This window comes from Salvelinus sp. IW2-2015, linkage group LG18 (assembly GCF_002910315.2).
Source record: "Salvelinus sp. IW2-2015 linkage group LG18, ASM291031v2, whole genome shotgun sequence".
Lineage (NCBI taxonomy): Eukaryota > Metazoa > Chordata > Actinopteri > Salmoniformes > Salmonidae > Salvelinus > Salvelinus sp. IW2-2015.
This window is the reverse complement of record NC_036858.1, coordinates 21,959,738-21,981,703: the sequence shown is the minus strand read 5'-3', so window position 1 is coordinate 21,981,703 and position 21,966 is coordinate 21,959,738. Positions and strand designations below refer to the sequence as shown.

The 21,966-nt window shown below is 43.9% G+C and overlaps 1 protein-coding gene across 1 annotated transcript in view; it reads left to right on the top strand.

The window, feature by feature from the left end:
- LOC111977708 (carboxypeptidase N catalytic chain-like) overlaps nucleotides 1–21,966 on the top strand; it is a 174,487-nt gene that overhangs the window by 119,293 nt on the left and 33,228 nt on the right.

Here is a 21,966-nt window from a genome sequence, read left to right as displayed (position 1 = left end):
GTCATCTGATGAAGTTGTTTCTTGGTTAGTGACTAATTATATCTCTATTTGGTCGGTTTTGTGATAGCTACCTATGCGGTAGAAAAATTGTGAAAATAGTKTTTTGCTATTGTGGTTAGCTAATAGAAATACATATTGTGTTTTCGCTGTAAAACATTTTAAAAATCGGAAATGGTGGCTGGATTCACAAGATGTTTATCTTTCATTTGCTGTATTGGACTTGTGATTTCATGAAAATTATATTATATGATATCCCTGTGGCMTTAGGCTAGGCTATGCTAGTCAGCTTTTTTGATGGGGGGGATCCCGGATCCGGGTTTGTGATGTTGTCTACTGTTGTCCTGGTTTCCAGTGGTGTGCAGAAGAAGATGTCTTCCTTAATTGATCCTCCATAAAAGTAAATTACATATACCAGGAGCTGTGCCAGGCCTGCCAAGTCTGGTGACTCATCCAACTGTAACACATAGAATTCACTGGCTTGTATGCAAGCAGTAATTGTTTAAAAACATATCCTGCCATGTCACTGATGCGTAGTGAAACATGAAGGCATTGTCTGTATAGTTTTTTGGGCCTTTTCCCCCAGCATTGTTCCAGCCATATCCGCGGCAGCAGGAATAATTAAGTCCTCCACAATAGCATGGGGCTTGCCTGTCCTAGCCACTCGGTAGTTCACCATATAAGACGCTTCTAGCCCCTTGTTGTTAATGGTATCTGTTGCTTTTATACATGTCTTACTACTCGAAAGTCGTCTTAATTCTCGCTCAAAAAAGCTATTTTTCAAATTGGCATGTTTTGTTTCTAAATGTCTGCACAGGAGTGAAGGTTTCATCGAGTTGTGAGATAGTTCTTTTGCACATATAACACACTGTGGCTGAGGAAATGCACTACTCCCAATATAAAGTGAACCCCAAATCAATTTGCGCCTCTTCGATGGTCCAACGTTCCCTGTCTGATGTTTGGTGTTTTCATGGGTAAGGAGGCAGTAGCTCTTCGGCTGCATCAGATTCACAACGGTTAGTGTCCATGCTAGCTGGGCTAACAACAAATGAGTTACTGATGCTAATTTTGGATGTGCTCGTGGAAGCAGAACAACTTGTGTCGTCGACAGGTGCAGGTGTAGTACTGCTGGTAGTATCAGTACTACCTTGACTGAGAGACCCATGAGATGATTGTAGGTTTTTGGTTTCTCTCCCTCTGAAAACAGAAATAAATAATTCTAAATAACAAACTGGCTTTATTTACAAATTAGAAACAATGTCTCACCCCATGTTCAAGAATGGCCTTTTGCTCGCTCATTTTACGTTATTTGAAAACTAAATCATCTCCAAAATATAGTTATTTTTTAAACAAAGCGATCATTATTATTCATTTAGAATTATATAAAAGCCCCTTGGACATTCTCACAGTTATATTATTATCCACGTTATTAGCAGGACAATATACTGTATATTGGTCATGGCTCCCGGTGGGGCACAATGGGATTGCTGTCACGCCCTGACCTTAGATATCTCGGTTTTCTTTATATTTTGGTTAGGTCAMGGTGTGACAAGGGTGGGTACGCTAGTTTTTGTATTGTCTAGGGTTTTTTGTATGTCTAGGGTTTTTGTAGGTCTAGGTGATTTGTATGTCTATGGTGGCCTGATATAGTTCCCAATCAGAGGCAGCTGTTTATCGTTATCTCTGATTGGGGATCATATTTAGGTAGCCATTTCCTTTTGGTGTTTGTGGGATCTTGTCTATGTGTAGTTGCCTGTCAGCACTCGTTTGTATAGCTTCACGGTTTGTTTTATTATTTTGTTAGTTTGTTCAGTATTCATTATTTTAATAAATAAGAATGTAGGCATACCACGTTGCTCCTTGGTCCGATCCTTATAACGAACGTGACAATTGCCTTGCAGTTCTCTAGCTGTATCCACTGAAACAGCAGTGGGCGTGCGAGGTTCAAGGCACGAGGGCTGGGGGCACGGGATGGGCCGCAGAGCCACGCACAGAAGACGGACCTAGCCCATGGGGAAGGGAGGAAGGGGGAGGGGGGTGGACCCCCACCCTGACCCACTGGGCAGCACAAAGCAACACTTTAAGTGGTATTGCGCTAATAATGGCACTGACTAGGGAAACGTTCCCGCTGTTCTTATAACCAGTCTGCACGTTCAAACTAAAACAATGTAACTAATAATGGTGTGAAAAATGCACCTTAGATATGAATTCGGGGGGCAGATCTTATTAAATATTAAAGCATTAGACCTCTCATTAAAGGCTTTACTCAAAAGTTAAACTTAAATCCGAACTGGATTTAATGAAAATTACATGAAAAGCACACATTTGTAAATCCCGAACTCTAAAAGTAATTGGAAACCTTACAAAACCTTGAAAACAGGTTTTCAAACACTTGTTGCCCGATTAGCAGGACAATAGACAATAGACTCTTTATAGCCCGGCTACTTAAGGTGTGAACACCCCTTAAGGTGTGAACACCTCTTATGGCTGCAATCCCGTTAACGGGATGGATATGACAACAGCCAGTGAAAGTGCAGGGCGCCAAATTCAAACAACAGAAATCTCATAATTAAAATTCCTCAAGCATACATGTATTTTATACCATTATAAAGATAATCTTGTTGTTAATCCCACCAAAGTGTCAGGTTTCAAATAGGCTTTACAGCGAAAGCACCACAAATGATTATGTTAGGTCACCACAAAATCACAGAAAAACACAGCCATTTTTCCAGCCAAAGACAGAAATAGAAATAGAGATAAAATGAATCACTAACCTTTGATGATCTTCATCAGATGACACTCATAGGACTTCATGTTACACAATACATATATGTTTTGTACGATAAAGTTCATATTTATATCCAAAAACCTCAGTTTACATTGGCGCCATGTTCAGAAATGCCTCCAAAATATCCGGAGAAATTGCAGAGAGCCACAAAAAAGAACATAAATACTCATCATAAACTTTGATGAAAGATACATGTTTTACATAGAATTAAAGATACACTTGTTCTTAATGCAACCGCTGTGTCAGATTTCAAAAAGCTTTACGGCAAAAGCACAATATTCAATAATCTGAGAAAAGCGTTCAGCCACAAAAGGAAACAATACAGTTACTCACCAAATTGTGCAGTCAACAAAACTCATAAATAGCATTATCAATCTTCACTTACCTTTGCTGATCTTCGTCGGAATGCACTCCCAGGACTCCCACTTCCACAATAAATTTTTGTTTTGTTCGGAAATGTCCATCATTTATGTCCAAATAGCTATTTTTGTTAGCGTGTTTGGTAAACAAATCCAAAGTCAGGAAGCGCGTTCACTAAAAGCAGACGAAATGTCAAAAAGTTCCGTAACAGTCAGTAGAAACATGTCAAACGATGTATTGAATCAATCTTTAGGATGTTTTTAACATAAATCTTCAATAACGTTCCAACTGGAGAATTCCATTGACTTCAGATGTGTGATGGAACAGAGCTCCCTCTCATGTGAACGCGCATGGTCAGAGCATGAACAGGTCATGGCAGACCTGACTCATTCCTGTCTCCTTCGGCCCCACTTCACAGTAGAGGCATCAGACAAGGTTCTACAGACTGTTGACATCTAGTGGAAGCCATGGGAAGTGCAAGCTGATCCATATCCAACTGTGTATTCGATAGGCGATGAGTTGAAAATCGACCAACCTCAGATTTCCCACTTCCTGTTTGGATTTCTTCTCAGGTTTTTGCCTGCCATATGAGTTCTGTTATACTCACAGACATCATTCAAACAGTTTTAGAAACGTTAGAGTGTTTTCTATCCAATACTAACAGTAATATGCATATATTAGCAACTGGGACTGAGGAGCAGGCCGTATACTCTGGGCACCTTTCATCCAAGCTACTCAATACTGCCCCTGCAGCCATAAGAAGTTAAAGTAGCGAGTGAATACATTTCCGTACTGGTCCCCCGTGGGAATTAAACCCACAACCCTGGTGTTGCAAGTGCCATACTCTACCAACTGACTCACACAGGACCATAATGTAGATGCACATGATAAAACATTACATGTTAGCTTTTCCCAGATAACCTGGAACACTTAGCCCTCTGCTAACCTGACCAGCTGACATTCTAAAGGCAATTCTTTCGCATATATGACAAAATCCCACGTTTTTGCTTATCCATTTCACACACATCCATGTGATCTTACCGAAAAAAAGTTAAAGGAGGTCTATAGAACATTCAAGTTTAATGTACACCCGAGATTCGAACTTGGTGCAAACTGCAATAATTACCAGTAGCCAGGCTCGCTGTGAGATGTTCATCCAGCTGAAATTTTGCATGTGTTTTAGTAACTCTGATTAGCAGATCGTGCAGTTTGTGTAATAATGCCTGTGTGTAGCTGGTGTAGAGGAGTTAGGCGCAGCTCCTGACTGGCTGGCGGCTCTGGCAGCTCCTGACTGGCTGGCGGCTCTGGCAGCTCCTGACTGGCTGGCGGCCTTCGGCGGCGGCTCCTGACTGACTGACGGCTCTAGCGGCCCTGACTGACGGACGGCTCTAGAGGCTCCTGACTGACTGACGGCTCTAGCGGCTCCTGACTGACGAACGGCTCTGACGGCTGGGACAGACGGGCGGCTCTAATGGCTCGGACAGACGGGCGGCTCTGACGGCTCGGGACAGACGGGCGGCTCAGATGACGCTGGACAGACGGATGGCGCAGATGGCGCTGTGCAGACGGATGGCTCAGATGGCGCTGGGCAGACGGATGGCTCAGATGGAGCTGGGCAGACGGATGGCTCAGATGGCGCTGGGCAGACGAGCAGTGCGGCGCGTTGGGCAGACGGCCGACTCTTACCTGCTGAGGCGCACAGTAGGCCTGGTGCGTGGTGCCGGAACTGGTGGTACCGGACTGGAGACACCACCTCAAGGCTAGTGCTGGGAGCAGGAACATGGCACACTGGACTCTCAAAGCGCACTATAGGCCTGGTGCGTGGTACCGGCACTGGTGGTACCGGGCTGAGGGCACGCACTCAGAAGGCGGGTGAGAAGGAACAGTGCGTACAGGGCTCTGGAGACGCACAGGAGGCTTGGTGCGTGGTGCCGGAACTGGAGGTACTGGGCTGGGGCGGGGAGGTGGCGCCGGATATACCGGACCGTGCAGGCGTACTGGCTCCCTTGAGCACCGAGCCTGCCCAACCTTACCTGGTTGAATGCTCCCCGTAGCACGTCCGGTGTACTGGGCTGTGTTGGCGAACCGGGGACACCATTCGTAAGGCTGGTGCCATGTACACCGGCCCGAGGAGACGTACTGGAGGCCAGATATGTTGAGCCGGCTTCATGGCACTTGGCTCAATGCTCAATCTAGCCCGCCAAGTGCGGGGAGGTGGAATAACCCGCACCGGGCTATGCACACGTACAGGAGACACCGTGCGCTCTTCCGCATAACACGGTGTCTGCCCGTACTCCCGCTCTCCACGGTAAGCATGGGAAGTGGGCGCAGGTTTCCTACCTGCCTTCGCCACACTACCCTTTAGCCTCCCCCCCAATAAATGTTTGGGTGAGCCTCTCGGGCTTCCAGCCGCTCTGCCTTGCTAGCGCCTCATAATGCCGCCTCTCCGCTTTCGCTGCCTCCAGCTCCGCTTTGGGGCGGCGACACTCCTCTGGCTCTGCCCAGGGTCCTTTACCGTCTAGGATTTCCTCCCATGTCCATTCCTCCTGGTACCGCTGCTGCTGTCGCTGCTGCCCGTTTCCACGCTGCTTGGTCCGGGTTAAGTGGGTGGTTCTGTAACGGTTTTCTTCCTGGGATGAAGGAGAGGACCAAAACGCAGCGCGGCTAGTGTTCAACATAATTTAATAAAGAATATGTGAACACTACAAACAACAAAACAATAAATGTGAAAACCGAGACAGACCTATCTGGTGCAGAACACAAACACAGAGACAGGAAACAACCACCCACAATCGCCAACACAAAACAAGCACCTATATATGATTCTCAATCAGGGCCAACGATTGGCAGCTGCCTCTGATTGAGAACCATATTAGGCTGAACACAGAAACAGACAAACTAGACACACAACATAGAATTCCCACCCAGCTCACGTCCTGACCAACACTAAACAAGCAAAACACATAAGAACTATGGTCAGGACGTGACAGCAGGACAGCAGATATGAGTAATAAACGTATTTACTCAAGATTCCACAAATACATCACAAAATATTCGAGCCACAATAACGGACCGTATTACAAAACAAACAAACACTCACAAACAAACATGGGGGAACAGAGGGTTAAATAATGAACAAGTAATTGGGGAATTGAAACCAGGTGTGTAATACAAAGGCCGGTGACGTCGACCGCCGAACGCCGCTCGAACAAGGAGAGGGACCGAATTCGGCGGAAGTCATGACAGTTTGACTTCTGTTAATTAAGGAGGCTTTCATGAAAAAGTGTTTGATCATGTCCAACTACGTCAATATTTGTAATTGGCTGATGCAGAATCTGTTACAGGAAATAATCATGTCCAACTGGTCTTGAGACAGAGAACAAGTTTGAGTTCAAACTGTTTCTAATGTTCGCAAGTATATGTTATTAAAAGCACTGTTTGTTTGTGTGTGGGTGTCCATAACATTGCCAACAGACAAAGAGATGTGAATGGATCAGTGGTTCACCAATCAGGGCCTTGTAGGGCTTGGCAACAGTAACAAGGGGTGCTGTGTAATGATACTGAGGTGTGCGTGCCCTGGGTACAATCTTTTTTGAGACCATCAGGAACTAGACAAAAACCTCCAGGCTCTTTCTAAGAGCGTCTTTTAAATGTCCTTATGGACGTCCCAGGAACAAACCATATAAATAAGAATTTGTTCTTAACTTGCCTAGTTAAATAAAGGTTAAATAAATAAATACAAATACAAATCAATGCATATGCAATGCAGAATCACGGCATTTAGGAAACACTCCCTGGAAATTATAAACCTAGGATTAAACCTGGAGAGGAACCAGGCTCAGAGTGGTGGCCAGTCCTCTGCTGGCTGTGCTGGGTGCCCCTTGAAGCCTTACCATTATTCAAGATGTTCCAACGTTCATAGATGATCAGCAGGGTCAGATAATAACCAGCGTGGCTATAGAGTGGACAACAGTTCAACACTCAGAAGTCAATGTCATTCGTCTTTTCTTTTTTGTTGTTGCCTGGTACAGTATATAGAGAGGGGGGAGAGGGGGAGAGAAATAGATAAATACAGAGAGAGAGATCAGTCAATGTATTTAAATGTGACTCACCTCTGACATATCTTGTTTTTTTTATTGTTGGATGATTCATCGTCAGGTTGTTCATCAATCAAGGACTTGAGTACTACCTGTGGAAACTGAGGGTAACCTGAAATAATAACATATTATCTATTACATAAACTTATCAAAGACGTCAAACCCTCTATGAAAGACATTATATGAATAATTCTCCCCCAAAATTAATGTCATTTTCTTTCAGAACTGTTGCAAGACAAAATATTGAAACACTGTTAGCTATTTTAAACATTGGTATACATTGAGAGGGGTCGTAGAAAGAGAGCGAGAGAGAGAGAGAAATCTTGTTAACTATTTTAAACATTGGTATACATTGAGAGAGGTCGTAGAAAGAGAGAGTGAGAGCAAGAGCGAGAGATAGAGAGAAAGATAGTAATATTACACTATTTACTTAATAGATCATTACTCACACACAGACATGACGTCATAGTTTGATCATAGTTGATCATAGTTTCTAATCATAGTTTGTAGTCTAAGGTTTTGAAATAAAAAAGAGTTTAAAACAGAGTATAAGAGGGCATAATCTATTGTCTACAAACCGTATGAATAAAAACAATGGCGATTGCTCAATGGATAACTAGTCCTCATTTAAAAGAAAAAACAAATGTCAAAGAAAACAATTATTACATAGCAGCCTTAATGTACAGTTGAAGTCAGAAGTTTACATACACCTTAGATAAATACATTTAAACTCAGTTTTTCACAATTCCTGACATTTAATCCTAGTAATAATTCCCTGTTTTAGGTCAGTTAGGATCAACACTTTTTTTTAAGAATGTGAAATGTTAGAATAATAGTAGAGAGTGATTTTTTTCAGCTTTATTTCTTTCATCACATTCCCAGTGGGTCAGAAGTTTACATACACTCAATTAGTATTTGGTAGCATTGCCTTTAAATTGTTTAACTTGGGTCAAACGTTTTGGGTAGCCTTCCACATGCTTCCCACAATAAGTTGGATGAATTTTGGCCTATTCCTCATGACAGAGCTAATGTGTAACTGAGTCAGGTTTATAGGCCTCCTTGCTCTCACATGCTTTTTCAGTTCTGCCCACAAATTCTATATAGGATTGAAATCATGGCTTTGTGATGGCCACTCTAATACCTTGACTTTGTTGTCCTTAAGCCATTTTGCCACAACTTTGGAAGTATGCTTGGGGTCATTGCATTGTTAATTTGGAAGACCCATTTGCGACCAAGCTTTAACTTCCTGACTGATGTCTGGAGATGTTGCTTCAATATATCCACATAATTTTCCTCCCTCATGATGCCATCTTTTTTGTGAAGTGCACCAGTCCTTCCTGCAGCAAAGCACCCACACAACATGATGCTGCCACCCCCGTGTTTCAAGGTTGGGATTGTGTTCTTCAGCTTGCAAGCTCCCCCTTTTTCCTCCAAACATAACGATGGTTATTATGGCCAAAGAGTTATATTTTTGTTTTATCAGACCAGATGACATTTCTCCAAAAAGTAAGATCTTTGTCCCCATGTGCAGTTACAAACCGTAGTCTGGCCTTTTTATGGCGGTTTTGGAGCAGTGGCTTCTTCCTTGCTGAGCGGCCTTTCAGGTTATATCAACATAGGACTCGTTTTACTGTGGAAATAGATACTTTTGTACCTGTTTCCTCCAGCATCTTCACAAGGTCCTTTGCTGTTGTTCTTTACACTTTTCGCACCAAAGTACGTTCATCTCTAGGAGACAGAACGCGTTTGTACAGATGAACGTGGTACCTTCAGGCTTTTTGAAATTGCTCCCAAAGATGAAACAGACTTGTGGAGGTTTACACATTTTTTTTTCTGAGGTCTTAGCTGATTTCTTTTGATTTTCCCATGATGTCAAGCAAAGAGGCACTGAGTTTGAAGGTAGGCCTTGAAATACATCCACAGGTACACCTCCAATTGACTCAAATGATGTCAATTAACCTATCAGAAGCTTCTAAAGCCATGATGTCATTTTTTTTACATCATTTTCTGGAATTTTCCAAGCTGCTTTAGGGCACAGTCAACTTAGTGTATGTAAACTTCTGACCCACTGGAATTGTGATACAGTGAATTATAAGTAAAATAATCTGTCTGTAAACAATTGTTGGAAAAATTACTTGTGTCATGCACAAAGTAGATGTCCTAACCGGCTTGCCGAAGTATAGTTTGTTAACAAGAAATTTGTGGAGTGGTTGAAAAACGAGTTTTAATGACTCCAACCTAAGTGTATGTAAGCGTCCGACTTCAACTGTATATCTATATACAAACATAATATTGAATATTCAACTCACTTTTAAAATGCTCCATGGAGAATAAAGTATTCAAGGATTCCATAGATGTTATGTCTTCAGGGCTTGTGTTCTGTTGTTCTTTAAGGAGTGTGCAATGCCTCTGGACTGAGAGGGAACATTAACTTCTTTTTAAATGGGTACAATGTATCTGTTTAGGCCATTAGTAAATGGCAAATTGTTAAAGGGTACAATGATCTTTTTAGGTGGCCTTTAGCCTGTCAATAATTTATTGCTTCATAAGCAGAAACGAATGTGTTTGAAGACACTTCTGGGCACAAGTCATTAAGCATGTTGTGTAGATGTGGTGATTATGTGCACATGGGACCCCTAGGTTCATAACCCGTTGACCATTAAATCTGAGATGTGTAGCTGAGAACTCTTTTTAAAAGGGTAAAAATGGTCTGTTAAGGTCATTAGTAAAGGGCACATCCTTAAAGAGCACAATGCTCGCTCTTTTTTAGGTGGTCTTTAGCCTGTCAATCACCCTAGGTTCATAATATTGAACGCATTAAGGCCTTAACAGTAGTAAAAAAGCAGAATGAGCATGGTTCTCATCTGCTTGTAACCTGCAACCAAGCTCCCCCCCACACACACAAACATATTAAAGTTAATTATGCTGCTATTAATATTAGATATTAAACTATGACACTAATGTTTATTACTAAACCTTGATATAGATCATAAATATTATTATCACACAATACTACACATTACTATATAATAAATGTTTATATGTTTTCTTGGTCTTACAAAAAAGTAGAATGAGCATATTCCGCCTTGGCCTGGGCCTATTGTAACCCGACACCACCTCCATCAGTCTCCAAATCCCAGTCTTCAAGCTGTGAGGGGATCAGACTTTGCCTCTTGCATGTAGGCTCTCCATAGCCTCCTAGGCTTTGGATGTTTTCCTTTTGATGATAGCTCAACCTTCTTGTCGTTAAGCTAAAGTTTGGTCTTGCGGACAGAAAGGACCATCTTTGTAAATGTTCATGATTTCATCATATCAAGCACCTTACCGACCCCCCCTCCCGGATCCGGGATCCTCCTCATCAGAAACGCTGACTAGCATAGCCTAGCCTAGCGCCACAGGGAATATCATATAATATAATTTCATGAAATCACAAGTCCAATACAGCAAATAAAAGATAATCATCTTGTGAATCCAGCCAACYTGTCCGATTTTTAAAATGTTTTACAGCGAAAACACAACATATATTTATGTTAGCTCACCACCATATCCAAAAAAACACAGCCATTTTTTCACAGCAAAGATAGCTTTCACAAAACCCACAAATAGAGATAAAAATAATCACTAACCTTTGAACAACTTCATCAGATGACAGTCTTATAACATCATGTTATACAATACATTTATGTTTTGTTCGAAAATGTGCATATTTATAGCTACAAATCCTGGTTTTACATTGTGAACATGGCGCCAAAATGCTCCAAATTGTCCGGAGAAATTTTTGAGAGTCACGTAATCTAACAGAAAAACTCATCATAAACTTTGCTGAAAAATACATGTTGGACATATAATTAAAGATACACTGGTTCTTAATGCAACCGCTGTGTTAGATTTAAAAAAAATAACTTTAGTAAAAAGCACAGCCTACAATAATCAGAGACAGCGCTCAGCCATTCTCCGCCATGTTGGAGTCAACATATTCAACAAAAATATGAAATAACATCATAAATATTCTCTTACCTTTAATGATCTTTCATCAGAATGCAGTGCAAGGAGTCCTAGTTCCACAATAAATCGTTGTTTTGTTTTAGAATGTCCATTTCTTCTGTCGAATTAGCAACTTTGGCTAGCATAGTGGAGCTCACGTGTCCATGAAGATTTTATGCATGAACGAAAAATTCAAAAAGTCATAATAATAGTCGAATAAACTGGTCAAACTCAGTTGATAATCCATCTTTAGGATGTTTTTCAGAAATCAATCCAATAACGTCCCAGACGGAGCATTTCTTTGTGTCTACCTAACGCATTGCAGAAAACGATGTGACAAACCCTAGTGCGTAGCCAGGTACTGCCAATATGGCTGACCTGTCACTCCAAAAGCTCTCATTCTGTCCCACATCAGGCTAGACACCTCATTCAACGTTCTACTGCCTGTTGACATCTAGTGGAAGGCGTATGAAGTGCATACATATCCATAAATACAAGGCAATTGAATAGGCGAAGCCTTTCACAGAGACCCATTTCAGAATTTTCACTTCCTGTTTGGAAGTTTGCCTGCCAAATGAGTTCTGTTTTACTCACAGATATAATTCAAACAGTTTTAGAAACTTCAGAGTGTTTTTTATCCAATTGTAATAATAATATGCATATCATATGATCTAGAACAGAGTACGAGGCCGTTTAATTTGGCCACTATTTTTTCCCAAAGTGGAAATGGCGCCCCCTATTAAGAAGAAGTTAAACCAATATCGCCACCTGAAACTACAGACAGGCACAAAGTAATTTACCTCTGTGCAAGCGTTTGAAAATACATAAGAACTAACCAATTTGGTGGCATTTGCGCTATTGAATTCAGAACAATCTAAAATGGTCACTTTAGAGTCTGGACTAGATGTTACTGAAGAGATTCCAATGGCTTTCAAATCATCTCGCCGGGAAAAAACGCAGGAGAAAAACTAAAAAAGTTTGGCTGAAAAGGGTGTTGAGGAAGCTTTGTGTTGAATCGTCCAGTTGGAAAATGTAACCCATATGGCTCCCACTCCTATTAATCACACCATTAAAAGAAGAAGATCACGAAGAATGGTATCAATGGTTTTGTCATTGTGGCTCAGACATGAAGGACAGAATACAACTAGGAGACATGTTTTCTTTAGAGTTTTCTATGGTTTAGATTTTTTCGTTTACGTATTTAATACATTTCGGGGCCAGAAGATGTACTCTGTTCATTATCAAAATTCTGTCGCTAAGTGTATTTTCTATTGGTGTAATTAAGTATGACACCAGAGAATGATTGGTTATTAAACAACTAATTGACTGATGTCGGTTCAATTACTTGAATTCCATTAGTAATATTTTTTGTTATGTTCCCCAGCAAGAAAATCAAATAATGTCACTCAAACAGGGGGGAACTAACAAAGAGTCACCGACAACAACCAAAACGAAACAGGTGGGGTTTTAGGAGGGGTTCTCAAAGACACTCATGGGGGTGTCCACTGATTGCTTTGTCCGGAAGGATAACTACTTGGTGCTTTCTTTAAGAAGGTAGTTTGTAACTGCAGCTTTCTCAAGAGTGAGATCCTTGTGCTCATAAATGTAGGTAGCAGCCCTTTTGTGAAGGCAATTCTTGAACTGCTCGAGAAGTATTCGTGTTTAAATCCTCAAGGTCCTTGACCTCTTGAGAACCACACCACCAATCATAAAGGCATGCTTGTTCCCTTGCAAAATCAACATGGCTTTGTTATTCTGTCTTTCGTAATTACGGAACTGTTGTCTGTATACCTTTGGGACCAACGCGTAAGCCGAAGGATAGCAGCTTTAAAAGTGTCATAATCTGTACACTTTCTGGGATTTTCCCACAAGAACACATTGGAGGAGCAGTGACCATACATCTCATGGCCATTTTAGGGATGTGGCAATCCGCTCAAACAGAGTAAAATATACATCCATCTCCTTTTCGTTGAAATGTGGTACAAGCCGGCTGTTCCGACCAAGATCAAACTGTTGAGGGTGCAGGATGGCCTGACTTGATTCGGAGTGATTCCAGACCTATCTCCCTTTGTCTCACTTCCAGCTCCATCTCTTTTTATTGAATGGCATGCACACACTCTTCTTGTTCTTGTTTTAATCTGGCTGCACATTCTCTTTCCCTTTCCTTGTGCTCGAGCTCTAATTTCTGTTGTTCCCATTTTGCCTTTAGTTCAACCTCTTGCAGTTGCACGTCTACGGGGTGTACTCTACCACTCGTAGGATGCTTTTCATCATCCTCCCTCTCAGGAAGGATTTCCTCCACCATCAAAGCAGTATAGAATAACTCTGACTACTGCTTTCTAATCGGCATGTGCAGCTCTGATGTATAATGCTTTGCAATGATTCACCTTCGTACATTTATCTAGCATCGCCCATTGTCAGGGTTGTGTGCGGAGAGGTATCGGAGTCAAGCGCAGGACACAGGTGTTGAGCGAAACCACAGTGTTTTACTCAAAATATAGGCAAAAGTTCCACAAATGGAAATAATCACAAACACACACGTAATCATCACAACCACTAACGCACAAACAATCACGGACAAAACAGAAATGAAAGACAGAGGGTTAAATAGGGAACATGATGGGGGAATTGAAACCAGGTGTGTATAATACAGACAAAACAAAACGAAACTGAAAAATGGATCGATGGTGACTAGAAAGCCGGTGACGTCGACCGCCGAACACCACCCGAACAAGGAGAAGGGCCGACTTCGGCGGAGGTCGTGACACCCATGTAGGGTTTTCCACAAATGCTTCCAACCTAAAGTCCATTGCTTTTTAGTATTTTAATATTAGCCTGTGTGTTTATGCAACTTTCAAAATGAACCCCACCTGTTTCGTTTTGGTTGTTGTCAGCGACTCTTGTTAGTTCCCCCTTCTGTTTGAACGACAATTTATAGATTTCTTGCTGGGGAACGTAACTTTCAAAATTAACCCCACAAGGACTATGTGGGACGCTGGGCTGAAGGGAGTTGTAGTTTCCATTAAGCAAATTTTCAACCTAATTCAGGGCAATACCATGGTAATTAAATGCAATGGACATGATCCATTGCACCTGTTTTTTCCAGCTCGGACCGAGATGGATACACTTCTATGCCTGCTACACTATGTGACCAAAGACACGTAGAACATCTCCTTCCAAAACCATGGGCAATAATATTGAGTTGGTCCCTCTTTTACTTCTATAACAGCCTCCCCTATTCTGGGAAGGCTTTCCATTACATGTTAAAACATTGCTGCGGGGACATCCTTCCGTTCAGCCACGAGCATTAGTGAGGTAGGCGATTAGGCCTGGCTCGCAGTCGGCGTTCCAATTCCTCCCAAAGGTGTTAGATGGGGTTGAGGTCAGGGCAATGTGCAGGCCAAGGCAGAAGCTACTCTTCCTGGGGTCTGGCAAAATTAAGGCAGTTATACAATTTTAAAAACATTACAATACATTCATTACAGAACTCACAACACACTAAGTGTGTGCCCTTAGGCCCATACTCCACTACCACATATCTAAAACACAAAATCCATGTATGCGTGTGTGTATAGTGCGTATGTTATCGTGTGTGTATGCATGTGTCTGTGCCTATGTCTGTGTTGCTTCACAGTCCCCGCTGTTCCATGAGGTGTATTTTTATCTGTTTTTTTTATCTGATTCCACTGCTTGTATCAGTTGCCTGATGTGGAATAGAGTTCCATTTAGTCATGGCTCTATGTAGTAAAGGGGGCCTCCCATAGTCTGATCTGTACCATGTCAGCTACTGTTGTATCAATACGTCACCTCAACTTGCTCAATTTCCACATTATATATTACAATATTTAGTTGAAGTTTAGGGTTTAGTGAATGATTTGTCCCAAAAACAACGCTTTTAGTTTTAGAAATATTTACGACTAAAATTCCTTGCCACCGATTCTGAAATTGACGTGTATAGTGTTGAGTCATCCACATACATAGACACACTGGCTTTACTCAAGGCCAGTGGCATGTCATTAGTAAGGATTGAACTTATTCCTTGCCAGCCATTCTGAAACTAACTGCAGCTCTTTGTTAACTGTTGCAGTCATTTCAGTTACTTTAGTAGCTGACGTGTATAATGTTGAGTCATCTGCCAACGGCATCTCGTTAGTAAAGACTGAAAAAAGTAAGGGGCCTAGACAGCTGCCCTAGGGAATTTCTGATTCTACCTGGATTATGTTGGAGAGGCTTCCATTAAAGAACACCCTTTGTGTTCTGTTAGACAGGTAACTCTTTATCCACAATATTGCAGGCTGGTGTAAAGCCAGAACACATATGTTTTCCCAGCAGCAGACTATGATCGACAATGTCAAAAGCCGCACTAAAGTGTAACAAAACAGCCACCACAATCTTTTTATCATCCTTTTCCCTCATCATTCCTTTGTGTAAGTGCTGTGCTTGTTGAATATCCTTCCCTATAAGCATGCTGAAAGTCTGTTGTCAATTTGTTTACTGTGAAATAGCATTGTATCTGGTCCCAAAAAAAATCCTAAACTTTACTAAGGGTTGCTATTTGGCTGATTGGTCGGCTATTTGAGCTAGTAAAGGGGGCTTTACTATTCTTAGGTAGCGGAATGACTTTTGTTTCCCTCCGGGTCTGAAAGCACACACTTTCTAGTAGGCTTAGATTGAAGATATGGCAAATAGTAGTAGCAATATCATCCGCTATTATCCTTGGTAATTTTCCATCCAAGTTGTCAGACCCTAGTGGCTTGTCATTGTTGACAGACAACCATTTCTTTCACCTCTTCCACACTCACTTTATATTAGTCCCAGCCTTTGCTACTTTGGTTATTCTAGATATGGCTACTATATTGTGATCACTACATCCGATGGATTTGGATACTGCTTTAAAGCACATTTCTGCAGCATTTGTAAAGATGTGATCAATACATGTTGATGATTTCATTCCTGTGCTGTTTGTAACTACCCTGGTAGGTTGGCTGATAACATTAACTTGATTGCAGGCGCTAGTTACAGTTTGAATATTTTTCTTGAATGGGCATTTTGATGAAAGCCAGTCCATATTTAAATCACCCAGAAAATCGAGGCGCAGGAGGTGTCCGAATTCGTGACAGGAGTTTGTGGAGTTTGTGAAGTTCGTGACAAGAAATTATGTAAATAAATGTTACACTAAGAGCATAACATTTCTACACCATAATTGTAGTCTAACCAATACCCAAACGGAGATTCAGTCAAAATAAAAATCTCATTGATTTATCGAATCCTGGCTAATATTTTTATGTAACTATTACTTTGGTCTGTTTGTTCCAGCAAGAAAATCAAATAATGTCACTGCAAACGGGGAATAACAAAGAGTCAACCGACAACAACCAAAACGAAACAGGTGGGGTTTTTAAGGAGGGGTTCTCAGACATCATGGGGGTGTCCACTGACTTGCTTTGTCGGAAGGATTAACTACTTGGTGCTTTCTTTAAAGATGGGAGGTAGTTGTAATGGCAGCTTTCTCAGAGTGAGATCCTTTGTGCTCATAAATGTAGGTAGCAGCCCTTTTGTGAAAGGCAATTCTTGAAGCTGCTCGAGAAGTATTCGTGTTTAAATCCTCACGGTCCTTGACCTTTGACGAACCACACCACAATCCATAAAGGATGCTTGTTCGTTGCAAAATCAACATGGCTTTGTTATTCTGTCTTTCGTATTAGGAACTGTTGTCTGTATACCTTTGGGACCAACGCGTAAGCGAAGGATGCAGCTTAAAATGTCATAAATCCTGTAGCACTTTCTGGAATTTCCACAAGAACAATTGGAGGGTCAGTGACGCGATAACATCTCATGGCCATTTTAGGGATGTAGGCATCCGCTCAAACAGAGTAAAATATCCATCCATCTCCTTTTTCGTTTGAACATGTGGTACAAGCCGGCTGTTCCGACCCAAGATCAAACTGTTGGAGGTGCAGGATGGCTGACTTGATTCGGAAGTGATTCAGACCTACTCTCGCTTTGTCTCACTTCCAGCTCATCTCTTTTTATTGAATGGCATGCACACACTCTTCTTGTCTCTTTGTTTTATCTGGCTGCACATTCTTTTCCCTTTCCTTGTGCTCGAGCTCGAATGTCTGTTGTTCCATTTTGCCTTTAGTTTCACCTCTGTGCAGTTTGCACGTCTACGGGTTGTACTTCCTATCCACTCGTAAGAGATGCTTTCATCATCCTCCCTCTCAGGAAGGATTCCTCCACCATCAAAGCAGTAGTAGATACTCTGACTACTGCTCTTTCTAATCGGCATGTGGCAGCTTCTGATCTGTATAATGTCTTTAGCAATGATTCCCTTCGTACGATTTTCCGTAGCACGCCCATTGTTCAGGGTTTGTGTGCGGAAGAGGTTCGGAGTCAAGCCGCAGGACACAGGTGTGAGCGAAACCACAGTGTTTTCTCAAAATATAGGCAAAAGTTCCACAAATGGAAATATCACAAACACACACGTAATATCAAAACCTTAACGCCAAACAATTCACGGACAAAAACAGAAATGAAAGACAGAGGGTTAAATAGGAACATGATGCGGGAATTGAAACCAGGTTGTCTATATACAGACAAAACAAACAAACTGAAAAATGATTCGATGTGACCTAGAAAGCCGGTTGACGTCGACCGCCGAACAGCACCGAACAAGGAGAAGGGCCGACTTGGCGAAGTCGTGACAGTACCTCCCCTGAACGCGCGGCTCCAGCCGCGACCGACACCGGCCTTGGGGACGACCGGAGGGCGAGGTGCAGGGCGATCGGGTGGAGACGGTGAACTCTTGTAACATGGACGGATCTAGAATTCCTCCCCCGGTACCCAGCATCTCTCCTCCGGACGTACCTCCCACTCCACGAGGTACTGAAGGCCCCTCGCCCGACGTCTAGAATCCATGATGGCCTTACGATATACGCCGGGACCCCCTCGATGTCAAGAGGGACGGAGGGACCTCCCAGCACCTCAGACTGCTGGAGCGGACCAGCACCACCGGCCTGAGAGAGAGACACATGGAACGAGGATTAATACGGTAATCAGGGGGGGTTGTAACCTATAACAACCTCGTTCAGTCTCCTCAGGACTTAAATGGCCCCACAAACGCGGACCCAGCTTCCGGCAGGGCAGGTGAAGGGGTAGGTTCGGTCCGAGAGCCAGACCCGATCCCCCGGTGGCACACACCAGGGCCCTCACTGCGGTGGCGGTCCGACTCCTTTTGTCTCCTGATGGCCCGTTGTAACCGCACATGGGCAGCGTTCCAAGTCTCCTCTGAGTGCCGAACATTCATCCACGCAGGAGCCTCATCTGGCTCTGATGCCATGGTGCCAGGACCGGCTGGTAACCTAGCACACACTGAAACGGTGATAGGTTGGTAGAGGAGTGGCGGAGGAGTTTTGGGCCCATCTCCGCCCAGGGATGTAAGCTGCCCACTCCCCGGCCGGTCCTGCAATAGGACCTCAGAAACCTACTCACATCCTGGGTGACTCTTTCCACCTGTCCGTTGCTCTCGGGGTGGAAACCTGAGGTAAGGCTGACCGAGGATCCCAGGGTTCCATAAACGCCCTTCAGACTCTAGACGTAAATTGGGGACCAGATCAGAAACTATATCCTCAGGCACCCGTAGTGCCGGAATACGTGGTGAACAGAGTCTCCGCAGTTGTAGACGCCGTAGGGACGCAGTGTAGCGAGAACAGGCAAGAAGGCAACTTAGAAGGACCCCGACCACAACACGCAGGATCGTGGTTTTACCGCTAGCGACGACGGGTACGAGATCACTCAACAACTCGACCGACAGGTGTGCCACACGGTGCGCTGTTGGAACGGGAAGGTGTGTGTAATTTCTCTGGGCAGATTCGTTAGGTGCCTATCGCTGCACTGTGACAATACCGAACAGAGGAAACATAAACCGCACGTCCTTAGCTAAAGTGGGCCACCAGTATTCCCAGCAAGCAGCGCACCGTCGACCGATACCAGGATGACCAGAGGAGGGTGACGTATGAGCCCAACAGATCAAACGATCGGGACATCAACGGAACGTACATACGCCAGCTGGACAGTCAGGTGAATGGGCTCTGAACGTGATCCGTTCGTGTCCGCGTCCACCTCCCACTACCACCGGTGCCACCAGGGGAGGCTGGAATTATGGAAGTGGGATCTGAGGACCTCCCTCTTGATCATACAGCCGGGACAGTGCGTCTGCCTTAGTTCTGGGAACCTGGTTTGTTAGGAAAGGGTGAAATCAAAACGGGTGAAAACATGGCCACTTGCCTGGCGAGGGTTCATTCTCCTCGCGCCCGGGTGTACTCCAGATTGCGGTGTCAGTCAAATGAGAAAAGGGTGTTAGCCCCTCAAGCCAATGTCTCCACGCTTTCAGAGCCATGACAACAGCCAGCAACTCCCGGTCCCCCACATCATAGTTTCGCTCCGCGGGCTGAGCTTCTTCGAAAAGAATGCACAGGGGCGGAGCTTTAGTGCGTACCCGAGCGCTGAGACAGACAGCCCCTATCCCTGCCTCGACGCGTCCACCTCACTATGAATGCTAAGGAAGGATCAGGATGAGCCAGCACGGGAGCTGAGGTAAACAGAGCCTTCAGGTGACCAAGCCTGTCCGCCCAGCTGTCCACTGCAGTCGCACCGGTCCTCCCTTCAGCAGTGAGGTAATGGGAGCCGCTACCTGACCAAAACCCGGATAAATCTCCGTGTAGTTGGCAAACCTAAAAACCACTGCACTCCTTTACCGTGGTTGGAGTCGGCCAATTACGCACGGCTGTAATGCGGTCATTCTCCATCTCTACCCTCGACGCTGAAAAGCGGTACCCTAGGAAGGGGTCTTCACTGCAGCCGAGGTGAGTAAACATTTAAACGTGTTAACCCTCGCAAGGCTGCAGGCCGACGGCATTCCCGAGCGCGTCTTCAGAGCATGCGCAGACCAGCTGGCTGGTGTGTTTACGGACATATTCAATCAATCCTTATCCCAGTCTGCTGTTCCCACATGCTTCAAGAGGGCCACCATTGTTCCTGTTCCCAAGAAAGCTAGGTAACTGAGCTAAACGACTCGCCCGTAGCACTCACTTCCGTCATCATGAAGTGCTTTGAGAGACTAGTCAAGGACCATATCACCTCCACCCTACCGACACCCTAGACCCACTCAATTTGCTTACCGACCCAATAGGTCACAGACGACGCAATCGAACCACACTGCACACTGCCCTAACCCATCTGGACAAGGAGGAATACCATGTGAGAATGCTGTTCATCGATTACAGCTCAGCATTTAACACATATACCTCCAAACTCGTCATCAAGCTCGAGACCCTGGGTCTCGACCCCGCCCTGTGCAACTGGGTCCTGGACTTCCTGACGGGCCGCCCCAGGTGGTGAGGGTAGGTAACAACATCTCCACCCGCTGATCCTCAACACTGGGCCCACAAGGGTGCGTTCTGAGCCCTCTCCTGTACTCCCTGTTCACCCACGACTGCGTGGCCATGCACGCCTCCAACTCAATCATCAAGTTTGCGGATGACACTACAGTGGTAGGCTTGATTACCAACAACGACGAGACGGCCTACAGGGAGGAGGTGAGGGCCCTCGGAGTGTGTGTCAGGAAAATAACCTCACACTCAACGTCAACAAAACAAAGGAGATGATTGTGGACTTCAGGAAACAGCAGAGGGAGCACCCCCCTATCCACATCGACGGGTCAGTAGTGGAGAAGGTGAAAGTTTTAAGTTCTCGGTGTACACATCACGGACAAACTGAATTGGTCCACCACACAGACAGCGTTGTGAAGAAGGCGCAGCAGCGCCTCTTCAACCTCAGGAGGCTGAAGAAATTCGGCTTGTCAAAAAGCACTCACAAACTTCTACAGATGCACAATCGAGAGCATCCTGTCGGGCTGTAATCACCGCCTGGTACGGCAACTGCTCGGCACAACCGTAAGGCTCTCCAGAGGGTAGTGAGGTCCGCAGAACGCATCACCAGGGGCAAACTACCTGCCCTCCAGGACACCTACACCACCCGATGTCACAGGAAGGCCATAAAGATCATCAAGGACAACAACCACCCAAGCCACTGCCTGTTTCCCCGCTATCATCCAGAAGGCGAGGTCAGTACAGGTGCATCAAAGCAGGGACCGAGAGACTGAAAAACAGCTTCTATCTCAAGGCCATCAGACTGTTAAACAGCCACCACTAACATTTAGTGGCCGCTGCCAACATACTGACTCAACTCCAGCCACTTTAAAAATGGGAATTGATGGAAATTATGTAAAAATGTACCACTAGCCACTTTAACAATGCACTTAATACAATGTTTACATACCCTACATTACCCATCTCATATGTATATACTGTACTCTATATCATCTACTGCATCTTGCCATCTTTATGTAATACATGTACACTAGCCACTTTAAAATATGCACTTTATTGTTTACATACCCTACAGTACTCATCTCATATGTATATACCGTACTCTATACATCTACTGCATCTGCCATGCCGTTCTGTACCACCACTCATTCATATTCTTTATGTACATATTCTTTATCCTTTACACTTGTGTGTGTGTGTAAGGTAGTAGTTGTGGAATTGTTAGGTTAGATTACTGTTGGTTATTACTGCATTGTCGGAACTAGAAGCACAAGCATTTCGCTACACTCGCATTAACATCTGCTACCATGTGTATGTGACTAATAAAATTTGATTTGATTTGATTTGATTT